Here is a 14,223-nt window from a genome sequence, read left to right on the forward strand (position 1 = left end):
ACGGAAGAGACGACAGCATCTCGGTGCAGCAAAGAGGAGGAGAAAGAAATGTGTGTGAGAGCGATAGAGACAGACAGATGGTGTTGCTGCACGGGAACCTGGCCTAATGTAGTTTCATTCAGCCCTTATCACCGCTGGCAGCGTATTGGCACAATTTAAACAGATAGAGGGAATAGTGAAAATACTCTAAAATATTATATTAGTACGTATTTCACAGCGTGTTTTACAATGCAATGATTTTGCCTCAAATTTTCTTTAGATTACACCTCCGGTTAGCAATGGTAAATACCGTAAATGTGGGCATTTTAAGTGTAAAATCTCAGTTTTTGTAGTTACAGTTATTGTGTAATGTTGGATAAACTGCCAGTGGAAGATATTTATGCTTTCTGAAACTGCTCTGAATCTCGGTGCTGATTGAAATTTCAATTTGCACTTTTTTTTTAAAATTTATTAGGGGCATCACCTTCCTGTAGGAAATTAACGTTTTCTCACTTTGTCTGCATTGGCTTCATCTGGCCAATCCAAACACATTATTATTAGGTTAACTGGCGATTCAAAATCGGCAGTAGGTGTTGAGGTGACCCTGTGTGGTTATCTGTCTGTGCGAGCCCTCTAATAGACCTGTCCATGTTGTATACTGCCTCACACTCAGTGACAGCTGGTGTATGATCCTGGCCCCTTGCGACAAACTGGAACAGCACATACAGGTTTTTAGCAAAACAGCAATGTATCACTGTTTATAGTTGAGTGCTAGCATCTGGCAAAAATAGCAGTGGGCTGGCGTATCATGGCTGATGGAAGCAGTGTGAGCTGACAGGATGGAAATAACAGAAAGCTGGAGCTAGTTCCTTTAAATGGGGAGATTATGTGGTAAGGTAACAGTTAATACCTCAGTCACACTAGAGAAAAAATAGGTAAACTCCTTGTTACCAACTGCTTGTACAGAGGTTGAGCAACCTGTCTCTAAGTCACCATGGTCTGACTCTGCACTGATAGCAGTCAGTCTGAGTCAGCTTAGTGAAGCACTGTAAATAATTGTTGTCTAGTTTATAAATGCATACAACATATTGTCAAAACGTTCCATTCAATCAGGGTCAGTCGGTGCTGAGGAGACCAACTCGTCTGTGATGTGTCTCTTTGCAGCAGGGGGTTCAACTCAGCTGGTTTCCAGCTGCTTGTTTTCTGACTTTATTCTTCTATGGAGGTAAGGTCGCCAAGCACCAGGCCTATACTGGCAATCTGCCTGTTGGGGTGAAGCACCAGGATCAATGTAATTTTTTTCCTGTGTTGATATTATTATGCAGGCTATGGGCCGGCTGGAAAGGTCGCTGCTCAGCAGCCCTTCAAGCACCGAAGTCAGCCCATTCATTATTTTTTGTTACTGACACTGGATTGCCCAATCAAATCTCTTAACACAACCAACCCCTCCCTCACCTTTGCAGTGCTCAGAGCAGACTTTAGTGTTGGTGTTAAAGATGGGTAAACAAAAGCAAAACAGTGGAGCTGAAAGCTAAGAGAGAAATAGAAAAAGCAATGTGTTAAATTAACCAACATGTTAGCTGTCGGTGCAGCTGCTGCACCATCAACAGTAGCACCAGCAACAGCTAATTTAAAAACTAGCTCTCACAGTCACAGGAGGCTGCTGTTGATACCACTAACTGTGTAACTGTGGATAAGTTCAGGGACAGCACTCCCAACAACAGACTGGGGGAGAGACCAAGTTAGATATAATTACTGTGGTAAGAAAGTAGATGGAGGGACATAATGAGGAAGAGAGAGATTCAAGTAAAATGAATGGCTACTTTGAGCGTAAGCCACTGCTAAAAGCTAAAGTGTAGCTTTTAATTGTCACATGCTGCACTACAGTGACACTAACATGTCCAATCATGCTACGCCGCCTGAACCAAAAATGCCAGGGCTGATTTTTATTTTGTCCCAGTTCAGACTATCTAGCACTTGTGTCATTTTGCAGTCAAATCTCCATCCTGCAGCCACTCCATCACTGTTTGAGGTGGAATTTCTTATTTTCTGTTTCAAGCCCATGAGGTTCCAGCTGGAATGCAAGTCGTTAATGTGAGTTTCTGTGCGCGTAGATGGAAACAGATTTCCAAACAACAGCAACAGATTTGAGATTTTTGTCACGTTATCACAAACAGATTGCATGTAATTACAAACTTGACCCAAATTGATAGCAGACTGACTCTGGTGGAACAAGACTGTACACTTTAAAGATGACACGGGTCACGTGCCTCGTTCAAATGAAGCAGCCGTTTGCACATGGTCGCAATAATTCTGGTAGCGCTACAGTCTCCAACCATGGATTTCCCTAGTGCAACTGTAGCATGATACATTCATGGTTTTCAGTTAAGTGGATGGTGTGGATTTCTGGAGGGCAGAATAATTGGCACTCAACTGAATCACAACACAAGCATGTCAATATTCCATAGGCCCCAAATAAACAGAACACAAGATTTGGGTCCTCGTGATCCATAACAGCAGCCAATGTGCCTTTCAGATGGGCATTTCTATAATGATGTGACATTGGGTGAAAACAATGGACACTGTGTCCAATAATAGGTGTAGAAGACCTCTGATGTTTGGTGAGTTTGAAGATAAACCTGCATTAGTTACCTGAACATCTACAGAAAGCTAAAAAAAAATACTGCAAATATCATATTCTGATAAAATGTGTTTTGTTTTTTTATGGTAATTGATTGGAATGAAATAACACATTCGGCTTTTAAAGTATGTTAGCATGTTTATCATAAAGAAGCAACTGCAATTTCCAAGCTACTAGTACAACTATTGCTGCTTTAGCTATATCTAAAGAACTGACGTTGACATGTGATAAGGATCCAGTAGATGTCACTGCTTGTGCCCCGTTACACAGTTAACCTTTCTTAAATGTATTTCTTCTCAGTCTGATTTATACATTGTCAGCACATCAGTTTTGCACCGGTTACAAAATGTCAAAACATATTGAACAAAACTCTGACGAAGCAAGGTCATCTTTTATCACCCATATTACCAGAGATCATTCCTGCAGGAAAAAAAGAGCTCTGCTGTAACACCTGTGCAGACGGAGTTAGTAAGCAAATATCCACCGCAGGTAGCAAACAATGACTCGAGAAACATACAAGAGTAATTTCCTCACCTTCGATTATCATGGGTGGTAAAATACAGTACAACATATTGGTTTGGCCTCACTATTAAAAATGTTAAACGATAGAAGAATGCATCACAGCATGACACAAAGTCATCAGTAACACAACCGCATCTCTTTGCTGCCAAGGGCCATAAGTTGGATCCCTGCAGTCCACAAATTTGCACTTTTTCTTTTCTTTACACTAAAGAAAAGTCATTAAATATTTACAGGAATCTGAAGCTGTTATCATAAGTGGCAAGGCACCTTTCTAATCATTAAAGTTTATGGGAGCTTATTTCCTGTAAATTGCTTCATGTACCGATGTTACCTTCCAGGGCCTTAAAAATAAGATCTAACTTCATTTCCAACATGCCATATGAAATCAGTTTAAGTGCAACACTAATTGTAAGAACTCTGGCTTTATGATTTCGTCTGGTAAGATAGTTATCTTCTCCCAGACTTTCCACCCAGTTGCACAGGCTTTTGTGTAAATGCTTCAGTTGATGCTAAAAGTTATTTATGGAAGCTTGTACTAACAGAAGAACAAACACATTAACACCCGGTTTAAAGAAAGCACAGGATTACACAGTGAGACAGTGGAACTGAAGAAAACTAAATATCTGCTGCATTACCCATCCATCCATTTTCTTCTTATCCAATTCAGGGTAGCGGGGGGGGGCTGGAGTCTCTCTACTGCATAATTCCAGAGTAAATAAAGATAAAGTTAGCATTAAATTTCTTGAACTTGACAGAATAATTTTCTAGCGATGTTTTTTGTGCAGTTTCAGTGAGAAGAATCTATTGTGTGCTGGCAGAAGTTTAATCTATCCATCAGTCCATCCATTTTCTACTATTTATCAGGGTCTGGTTCACACTGGCAGACTAAAACAGCAAAGCACCCCACAGCAGCAAATGGCATTCAGTGTCCTTGCTGCTCTTCACCAAGTAGAATGTGTCAGAAACATATAGCCTTTGAGCCAACCAAGGGGCATCCTAGTTAAATGTCTGTACCACCTTAACTAACCCCTTTCGGGGAGCCTTTTCTGAAGGAGTGAACTCCTTAACCCATCTCTAAGGCTGAGCCCAGACACCCTTCACAGGCAGCTTGATTCTGTCTTTCTTTGAATATGACTTTGTGGCCTATGTGAGGGTAATTAGGTAGGTCAACCAGTCAATTCACAGCTTTGCCTTTATTCTCAGCTCTCTCTTTTTACCAAAACACACCAGTCACCAGTCTTTCCAATCACCTGTCCAGTGCTGCTTTGCAATCCCAGCCAGTGTTGCCAACTCCTCAGTAAGGAAAATCGCTATTGGTTGTCCTAAAAGTCGCTAGAAGTCGCTAAATGACGTCATCGCCTAATTTGCATAATTGGTCATGCTAATCTAATTGTAACCTATGTTGTTGGAGAGAGAAATAACATCGTGGAAGAGACATAAAGTGAGTAAAAAACGTCCTAAATGCATTTAGAGTTTATTTAGAACTACAAATTAAATTTCTTTTAGCAATTATTGTTTTTTCTAATGTCACAATTCCAACCCTGCTCCTTTACCCGGGCTTGGACCGGCAAAAGTGACCCGAAATAGGCACTCTGGTGGAGTTACTTTGTGTGTGTGTGTTTATAAGTAGTTTTAAACCTTGTGATCCACAATACAGCATAACAGTAAAAGAAGAACGGACTGCGTTACAGCACCCCCTGCTTGTTGAAAGTAGCGCTTTCACGTCTTTTTTTAGCAACTTTTTTTCTTTAAAAAGTCGCTAAGGGGTCTGAAAACTCGCTAAATATAGCGACAAAGTCGCTAAGTTGGCAACACTGATCCCAGCACACGCCCCAGCACAAACTGGAGGTTACTGTACATTGAGGTGAGCATGGCGACACCATCCCCAAAAAGTAAAGACTTGATCCTGAGAGCACTGAACTGGAAACCTTCAGCCCCTTGGATACGCCTAAACCTACTGATGGCAATGCAAACCAAGCTTTTGCTACATTTGGGATGGTGGTGGGTGGTAGTGGCTGGGTGGGGGAAGGGGATAAGACTGATGCGTTCATATGTCCTCTCTTTGCATTCATGACATATGACCGTGTCAATCACATGTTGACTAACTGTGTAAACTCCCACACACGGAGAGATAGGAACTGCAGTTCTAATACCAAGAAATATGTCCGTTTATGTACATGGTAAGAGTCCATCAACAGCTTACAACAACAACATGTTTGTTTCTTTGCAGCTCATCTGACGGCTGAGCTGGCTCCTCACCTCCTGCTGTCTCTCTGAGGGGAGGAATGGAGAGGAATTATCATCTCTCACGGCACTGAGTAATTGGTTTTATTTATTATATTTAGTGATACATATTCATCTACTAGATGATTTACTTTTTACTTCTGGTAATGCAAAGCGCTGTATGAAAAAATGTGGACTCTGGAAGCTGTTTGAGTGATTATTAGATTTATATCTCACAAGTTGATTTACTGCAGGCAATGCAGTAACTACCAATGACAAACCTGTTAGGGTACATCAATACCAAATTATGCAAAAAAGGCTTTAAACTTATTAGACCAGAAATGTCCTCCTGAGAGAAATGACACAGTGTCAAAGGAATTACTCAAGAATTGACTCTTCGCTTGCAAAGAGCAAAGAAAGTCCACAAAGGTAAGTGACTGGGATGGGCACAAAACACAAATGTTTGCTTTTTGTTTCACTCTCTCTAAACGTTAAGTAGGTGCTTACAAATGTAACCTGTGATGGTCCGACCTGTCCTCCAGTGCTGACCTGTCACTTTTTATCTATTCCTTCTGTGTGTTTGCATATGTGCTGGGCCTTGTTTGTTCCACAGTGTTCCTGCACATCTCTCACCTGGCACACATTGGCAATAACTCATCTAATACAAAAAAAGCTCTGGTCCTTCTTCCCAATTATTCCTAAATTGTTTTGCCAATTTACGTGGAAGAATTACTCAGACTTTCACATGTTGTCCTTGTCTTTTTTCACCAGATTTGCCCTTTTAATTGTATCATGTTCTGGATTTGGGTCCTCTATTCTGGATTGGGTTAGTTTTATATTTTGGGATATACACATTTTTCTTTTCAATTCAATTCAGTTCAATTGTATTTATATAGCGCCAAATCACAACAGTCGCCTCAAGGCGCTTTATATTGTAACATAGAACCTACAATAATACATTCAGAGAATTCCTATCATTCTGGTAAATGCAGAGCTATGGCCAGCAGTTAACTTGTGTAATGATGGAGTGCGAGGAGAAAAGGCAATGGCTGTTAGTTTTTGTTTTTTGATTGCTAACTGTGTTTATTGTATGACTTTATCAGTCACTGCCTCTTCTTTGTAAATGTTACGACCCCTGGTTGGAAGAAGGGAGTAACGCAACAACCACAATAATTTGATAGAATCCTCTTAAGTAAATCTCTTAACATCTTTCATCCAGGGTTTGGAGACTGTTTTCTAATAGAGTCTAATACATTGTGGCAAGATGTTAGGGAACTATTGGATATTAAGAAGTTCTGATAAATCTTCCCCATTTCCCCCCCTTAAGAGTGGTTTTAAGTATCTATTCGAATTACTGAAAACAACAGCTTGCTTCAACTGTACATTATAAATTACCCTTACATTCTGATATCCTGGGCTATCTTTGTTTTAATAAATCATTCTCCCAGATCTAGCCAGAAAGGGAACAAAGAAATTTTTTTTTCTGACACATATTAAAACCTATTAAGACTTCTGTCCCAAAGAAGTCTACTTTACCTTTTTCTAAAATCTAGGGTGAGGTCAGGGTTATGGGTTTGCCACCCATGATGGCTTATACCCCAAAGGGTTAAATCTTTATGATGATATGATGCAGTAGGTGAAAATCATAATGGTGTGAGGGACACTGCCTATCATGAGGTTAATGTAACACTTCAAAAACAAGGCTTGAGGTAGTGCCTTTTTCTCATAGATGAGGAGTAACAGATGAAGGACCACATGAATGGGTAGCCTTTGTGCAGAGTACAGCATTACTACTGGAGCAGAATGGAATGGATGCACATCAGCCATTAGGTTTTATTCTCCTTTCATTTGTGCCCAAGCTGATCACCTCTAACCACCATCTCATCCTCAGGGTACTATAGTTGACTCATAAGGATGACGAGTTGGCAGATGTATTGGTGTCCAGAAGAATCGATCAGGTTAACTGCAATGAGATGAAGATGGAACATGTTACCAAGTGCTAAATGGTAAATTAACCACAAACTCAAATTTATGTCGGTTTAAGTAGCCGGAGGTAATTAACATGTAGGTGATTCGCACAAATGAGTGTCATTCAGGCTTTATCGTGTTAGACACAAAGACAAGTCTGTGATTTAATTTCTGATCACTTCCTCTGATATAAGCTGTGTTTGCTGTGGGAAGTAAACACAGCTTCAAACATAAAACACATCATCTCCCACCTGAGGCATAAACCGCAATCATTATCAGGCACTGCTCTCTGACAAGGACACTGTTTGAGTTCAACCCCGTCACGGACAACATGGAGCCTGTCTGATTATGATTAGGAAAGTAATCAGAGGTAATTGCAGTTCTGTCAAACTATTCATGCTGCACATCTCTCTTGGTCATGACTTGCAGGTAGAAAATTAATCTGAAAACCTAAACCATTTGTCTTCGTGACCATGTCAAGATTTAAATATGCTGCGCGTTAGCATTCAGATAAGGCTACTGTGACAGAGTCATGACAGAAATTTGGATTTTATGTCATTTCTCTCATTAAAAGGATCACAATGTACCACCAATTTTCAGAGGCCTAAGTGCAACAGTACACATTAAGAATTACAAATATAAGGATATATATAAGGAAGACATGGATGTAAATACTCAAGCATTAAGTCTGGAATTCAGTAAGTAAAAAATGTGTACAGTTGGCTTGAGTTTCATTTTACAGTTCGCTAAAATAAAAAATTTAAAAAAAGGGTGAAACCTACTTTTCATCTCAATAATTTCTCATCATCTACCAACAGTATCAACAAAGTAAAACTGTCGGTGAATTGTCCAACGACTCCTGAGTGCTATTCCCAAAAAAGTACACTTTACATGGAGCTTGTTGTATTGGGAACAAAGGTTGTGTGGTTGGAAAATGTGTGAAGTTATTTGGATGAGCAGGTCTCAAACTCTCATTCAAAGCTGTTTTATGTAATGAATTCATAACAACAGGTTTCAGTGGGCAGTGACACTGTGTTTGCAGCAGTTTTTCTTTACGTCACATTGACTGACGCGCTTTCAGTCTTGTTGCATACTACAAACTCAGTCCCTCTTATTTGCCTCAATTAAACATCATATAAAATGCCACAGTGTGCCATATCTGCAAGAGTCTAACTCTGCGACACGGACAGTCTTTGCCATTGAGCAGTGTGGCTCAATAGGCTGCAACCACCTTAACATAGTTGCATTTAAAATCCACAATTGCCAGGACCCAAGGTTTTACAGGAGAATAATGTAGTCTAAAAGAAGATGATTAATGGTACTTGCTTCACCAGCCAGTAGTTTTCTTCTTATGGCTGCTTGGTGTATGTCTCAATTGTGCTTTCACCTAATCTCACTGGTCTTGTGCTGCCAAAACAGCAAGTGTTGCTTTACTTACAGTAATTGTAGTTCCAAGTCAATCCCTCGCAATTTCCCCTGCTCTGTCTATGAGAGTGCAAGTATGTGCATGTTTGTTAGAAAGTGATTCAAATATAAAATACAGTGAGGTTTGACTGGGTAAATGCAGCTTATAGTAATTAGCACCCTCAGAGTAGAAGATGATATAGTCCATTTAGCAAGTTAGCATCGCAGTGTATTATGAGTGATAATTATTAGAAGTGACCAATTCCTGATGCATTCACATGTAACTTGAATTTTAACCCTCTGAAAAAACGTTAATAGATTTTAAAGCATGACCATTGGGGCAATACCCTTATTGCCAAGACTTGTGAGAACAGGGTTTAAAAGAATAGAAATTGGATATTGTGATGGCATGTGATTAGGGTTAAGGTCATTACTGATGATGACATCCACTTCAGGGGGTTAATATTCTAAAGGGCTCTAAGACGCCTTGTGGCTTGTCTTTTAACTAGTACAAGCCTGGATAGGTTCCAGCCCCACACAGGTTAGGAAGCGAAGTAAAATATATAGATGGATGTGACTTTAATTAAAACCAGGATTACAGTGACATACTTTTTTCACAGGGTAGCAGAATTATTACTTGGAGATAATTCATCTAAATTTCAGGAGCGAGGCCATACCTCCGTATATGCGAGAGGAGTATCTGTACAGATGGTCTGTACACCACATTTTACTTTGCACAAAAGTGTATTTGCTGTCTTGGGCTGAGCTTCTCATAGAAACTAAAGAACTTTGCTTTCAGTCTGTGCCACTTAAAAGACCTGTAATGCACAGGTAGATGCCCATATGGGTGATGGTTCCCAAGATCAAACATGACTACAATCTACAGCTACACTCTACTGAATACAGCTGCGAGGCTAAATACTGTCAGCATGCAAGCATGAGATAAGAGAAGAGAAGATAGAGCTTTATCATCACTGTTACAAGAACAATGAAAGGCAGTTTGGCATCTCTCCACTAGCAGAATGCAGATTTTTATATTAAAATTACTTTAAATTTAAAGATAAAAGATACACAGATGTATACAGTTGTATACAAGTTATATATGCTATAAGGTGCAATACAAGGAGCAAGTAATAAGTAATAAGTAATAAGCCACATGCTTACAATGTTAACATGCCAGTGTTTTGGTATTTATATCTTACCACAGCCATCTTGTTCTTTAGTTTATTGTGTTAGCATGCTAATATTTGCTAAGTAGTGCTAGACACAGAGTTTGTAGTTATGTGGTTAAAAGCAACAAATAAATGGAGATCAGGTCATATTTCAACCTGATGATGGCACTAGAGGAAAAGATTACAAAAGTACAAAAGTTTATTTATTTTATACTGAGGCTACATGATTTCCTGTAAAGCCTAACTTATATATATATATATATATATATATATATATATATATATATATATATATATATATATATATATATATATATACTTATATATGTATATACTTATATATATATATATATATATATATATATATATATATACTTATATATGTATATACTTATATATATATATATATATATATATATATATATATATATATATATATATATATATATATATATATATACTCTGAGATATTTAAATCAGGGTCAAAGTGCCAGAACATTTATCAGCATCAGGCAAAAGGCAGAGTACTTCCTGGACCGGTCACCATAACAGCACCACATATCACAGAGGGGAGCACCCACCTTGGCAGTTTTGAACAAACAACCTTGTTTCTGTGAGGCAATATGTTTCCTAGATATTAAAAAGTGTTGTGGTTTTCAGAAAATACATTCAAGGGGACAACTCTTTTTAAAAAAATCAGAATCTTCTTCAATAACAAGGAAATAACAATGCAAATAGGCAAACTAAGTACAAAGGAATGTGCTGAGACAAAATTTCAAAACAAAGGCAAGTTTAAAAACAGGTTAGGGAACAAAAGGGGTTTGTCAAAGAACAGAGCACCGTAGAGAAAAAAACAAAATAACTGGCCAAGAGCATGTGGAAACAACCAGTATGTGCTGTAGAAGAGCAGGTATGAGAAAAAAAATACTATGCTGTAAGTATGTTCATATTGCTCTCATATGACAGGATAGCCTGAACGTCATCTAACAAACATTTTTAAGCCTGGCCAAAAAAAGTCTCTTACATTTAAATGTTCTAATTGTTGACTTTCATGTGCCACAGAAGATATGTCAGGGCAGAGGTCAGAACAAACGGCATGTTCAAATCATTTATTCTTGTTAAGAATAAGAAACTTTATTAAACACTTTGTCAGCACTCTCCACAGTTGGTGTGCAGAAATTTGGTACACAAGCAACACATTTAGTTAGATCAATTGAATTAGAAGAAAGGGTAATAGATAATTTACTCCTTTCTTGGAACTCAAGCTCTATCTGATGCATTCTTGCAGTTTGGTCCACTTCATTGTTTCTGATCTTAAGTTGGAACTGGAACCTACTGGTTGTGAGCCTTTTTCTATCAGAGATTATGTTAACTCTCAAACACCAGTAAGGTACTTTACTGTAACTGGTGACCATCAAATTGTTGATACTGCAGGTATGTACCAAATATAAAGCGATCAACCTAAGACACAGCAGGGCACACACCATCATCACTCACAGAACAAGGTGTTTCAATAGTTTCTTCTGAACCAGAGTTGGACTGATGGCAAAGCAAAAACCACTGAACAATGTGCAATAATAACTCCACGCTTGTCATATAAATGACAACTGAGAAATGTGCATATCCTAACTGTGCAAAATCTGCAATATCATTAGACTCGTGTGTGTGTATATAGTGCCACCCCTCGTGTAAAGGGGGGAAATTTATAATTAACAATTTGTATTAGCATTGTATTGTCTTGTTTATTGTTGTTGATTTTTCTAACATGCTTACTATGACTGAGAGAGCTCTCCAAAAGTATTCCGATGTGCCTTAACTGCTGGTTTTATGCACAAATGGCAAACATAGAACCTTGAATGATATGTGGCAGACAATGCTTGATTGACGAGGGCAAAACTAAGCTGTATCTACGGCCTAAACCCACTGCTCTAATCTGACATGTATATCTTTCCACGAATGTAACTACTTGTCAACACAGACTTCAGTTCAATTTTCATTTTAATTATATTTATACAGCACCAAATCACAACAGCAGTCGCCTCAAGGTGCTTTATATCGTAAGGTAGACCCTACAATAATACATACAGAGAAAAACCCAACAATCATATGAGTCCCTATGAGCAAGCACTTTGGCAACAGTGGGAAGGAAAAACTCCCTTTTAACAGGAAGAAACCTCCAGCAGAACCAGGCTGAGGAAGGGGCCACCTCTGATTGTCATGGTCCTGGGTCATTTTGACCCAGTGTTCTCAGATTTCCTGTGGTTTTGTATTTTGTTCCTTATGTCCATTGGATTGTTTGGTTTGGTATTTGGATTCCCCCTGTGTCCATGCTTTTATTGTGGTGTTTGTTCTGGTACCGTGTTCCCGTCCTTTGTGTTCTGTGTTCTCCTCATCCCCTCGTATTCATCCTTGTTCTCTGCCTCTCTCTCTCTCTCTGTGCTCATCTCTGTGTACTGTGTTGTGTTTAAGGTCCACATCTTGGTGTCAGTATTTTCAGTTTCGTGTCCTCCCTGCTCGGTCATGAGTAATTGTCTTCAGCTGTGTTCCTCGTGTGTTCCCACTTCCCTCATTACCTTCTGTGTATTTATGTCAGAGTGTCCCTTTGTTCTGTGTTGCGTCGTCCCTCTAGGTTGTGTGCATTTCCCGTGTCTTCCCAGCGCCTCAGCTTTAGTTTCTCCCAGTATAGTTTTGTATGATTTCTTATTGTTAGAGATTTTCTACATTATACATTATAACCAAATCTCTATAATACAATATAATCAAGTGTGCCTTATATTCTAACCAAGTATGCCTTATATTTTGTGTGTTCATATATTTTCACATAACCAAGCCTATTGTTGAAGAATCACCTAACCAAGTCTATTGTTAAAGGAAAACTGATGCATTCCTTACCTCAGTGTCTGAGATGTTTGACAGCATGATATAATGATGCATTCTTTTCCTTCAGTGTCTGTGATGTCAGATAAAGCATGATATACTTCTGTATTCTTATCCCAGTGTGTGAAAGATCAGATAAGTTGATTTAATGTTTAACCTCTTCCCTGACAGTTAAAAGAGGAAGTACTATGTAACCCATTTTTGCCTTATAAATAAAGCAAGCGAGCCTGTGCTCGGTGTGTTTTGTCTTCTCAGAGACATTCACCCGTGCGCACGTTTTCTAATTACACTCTGAGTCGGTCTGCAGTTGTCTCATTTCTCTTACTTGTGTTTGAACAAATGTCTACCCTTGACATTTAATTGGTCCTTCGAGCCGGAGAACTGACTGTTATTTTAACGTCTAGTTTTCCACAGACGGTCTCCATCGGATCCTGACGTCGTGACGCCTGCGCTGGAAGAAATCTGATCAGTAAAACGAAAAACCCGGACACGTGAATTCGATCTCCGGTCAGCGTTCGGCCTTCACGGCTCCAGGACCCGATGAGCACCGGATCAAAAAATGCAGCGCCACAGTAAGGTGAATATGAAACACTGCATTCCATCAAGCGCTAAAATACGTTGATATTGAGATTTTCCTTTAAAATAGTGTGTAAACCTGGTTAGCGCCGACAGATCTCAGTCCAAGAGGGGCTTAGGAGACAACAGGCAAGAGCGAAATTCTAGAAATCGCTATTAAAAGTTCCGGTTGCTCTGGGTAGCAGCTGTAACGGAACAAGTTCCGGTCGCTCTGGGAGTGGCTGCAACAGAACAGGTTGAAGGTGTTACATAAAAATTACGGAAAATCTCAATAAAAATTATAAAAACGCGCTTTGTTTGTGTTGAAATAGAGGAGTGAGTTGTTTTTACGACCCAATAAGCGGTCGAATCACTTCTCAAACTGTTTTCCTGTGTACACTCACGTATTGGTTAAAGTGGAAAAAGGGTTGTGCTTCATCACGTAAAATCAATAACCGCTCTCTCGGATAGCGGGAGAGTAGAAGCCTGTTATTGAAAACCCATTCCCACTTTTTCATGCCAAAGAAGGTGTCACAGTTCTGACGTAATTAGTTCAAAATGGGTAATTCTAAAACTAAAGTAAAATTAACAGCAGATGAAGAAAAGCTTGAAAAAAACTGTCAAAACGCAGGAAGAGTCAGTGCAAATAGGTGGAGAAATCCACATAAAATTTCTTGTCCAGCCTGGCAAGGCAAATGCAACCCAGAGTCAATAAATGCTTTAAAAACCGCTTTGCAAAAAGAGCTATATGAGGAAAAAAGTCAAAAGAAAGTAAAAAGCAGGACAAAGAAGGGACAAAAGAGAGATTAAATGCTGTAATTGTGGAAAAAAACGGGCACTTTGCTCGAGACTGCAGGAGTGTAATTCAGGAACAGGAAAGTG

The 14,223-nt window shown here is 39.2% G+C and overlaps 1 long non-coding RNA gene across 1 annotated transcript in view; it reads left to right on the plus strand.

The window, feature by feature from the left end:
- LOC146631517 (uncharacterized) overlaps positions 1–13,669 on the plus strand; it is a 41,071-nt gene extending 27,402 nt beyond the window's left edge. Inside the window, exons 2-3 of the long non-coding RNA XR_014906193.1 lie at positions 5,373–5,460; positions 13,191–13,669. This is a non-coding gene — a long non-coding RNA (uncharacterized LOC146631517). The remainder of the gene's footprint in view (positions 1–5,372; positions 5,461–13,190) is intronic.
- Positions 13,670–14,223: the final 554 nt, after the last annotated feature.

The sequence above is a fragment of the Diplotaxodon limnothrissa genome, linkage group LG5, assembly GCF_057381915.1.
Source record: "Diplotaxodon limnothrissa isolate DT_005_m linkage group LG5, D_limnothrissa_male_GT1.1, whole genome shotgun sequence".
NCBI classification, from domain to species: Eukaryota; Metazoa; Chordata; class Actinopteri; order Cichliformes; family Cichlidae; genus Diplotaxodon; species Diplotaxodon limnothrissa.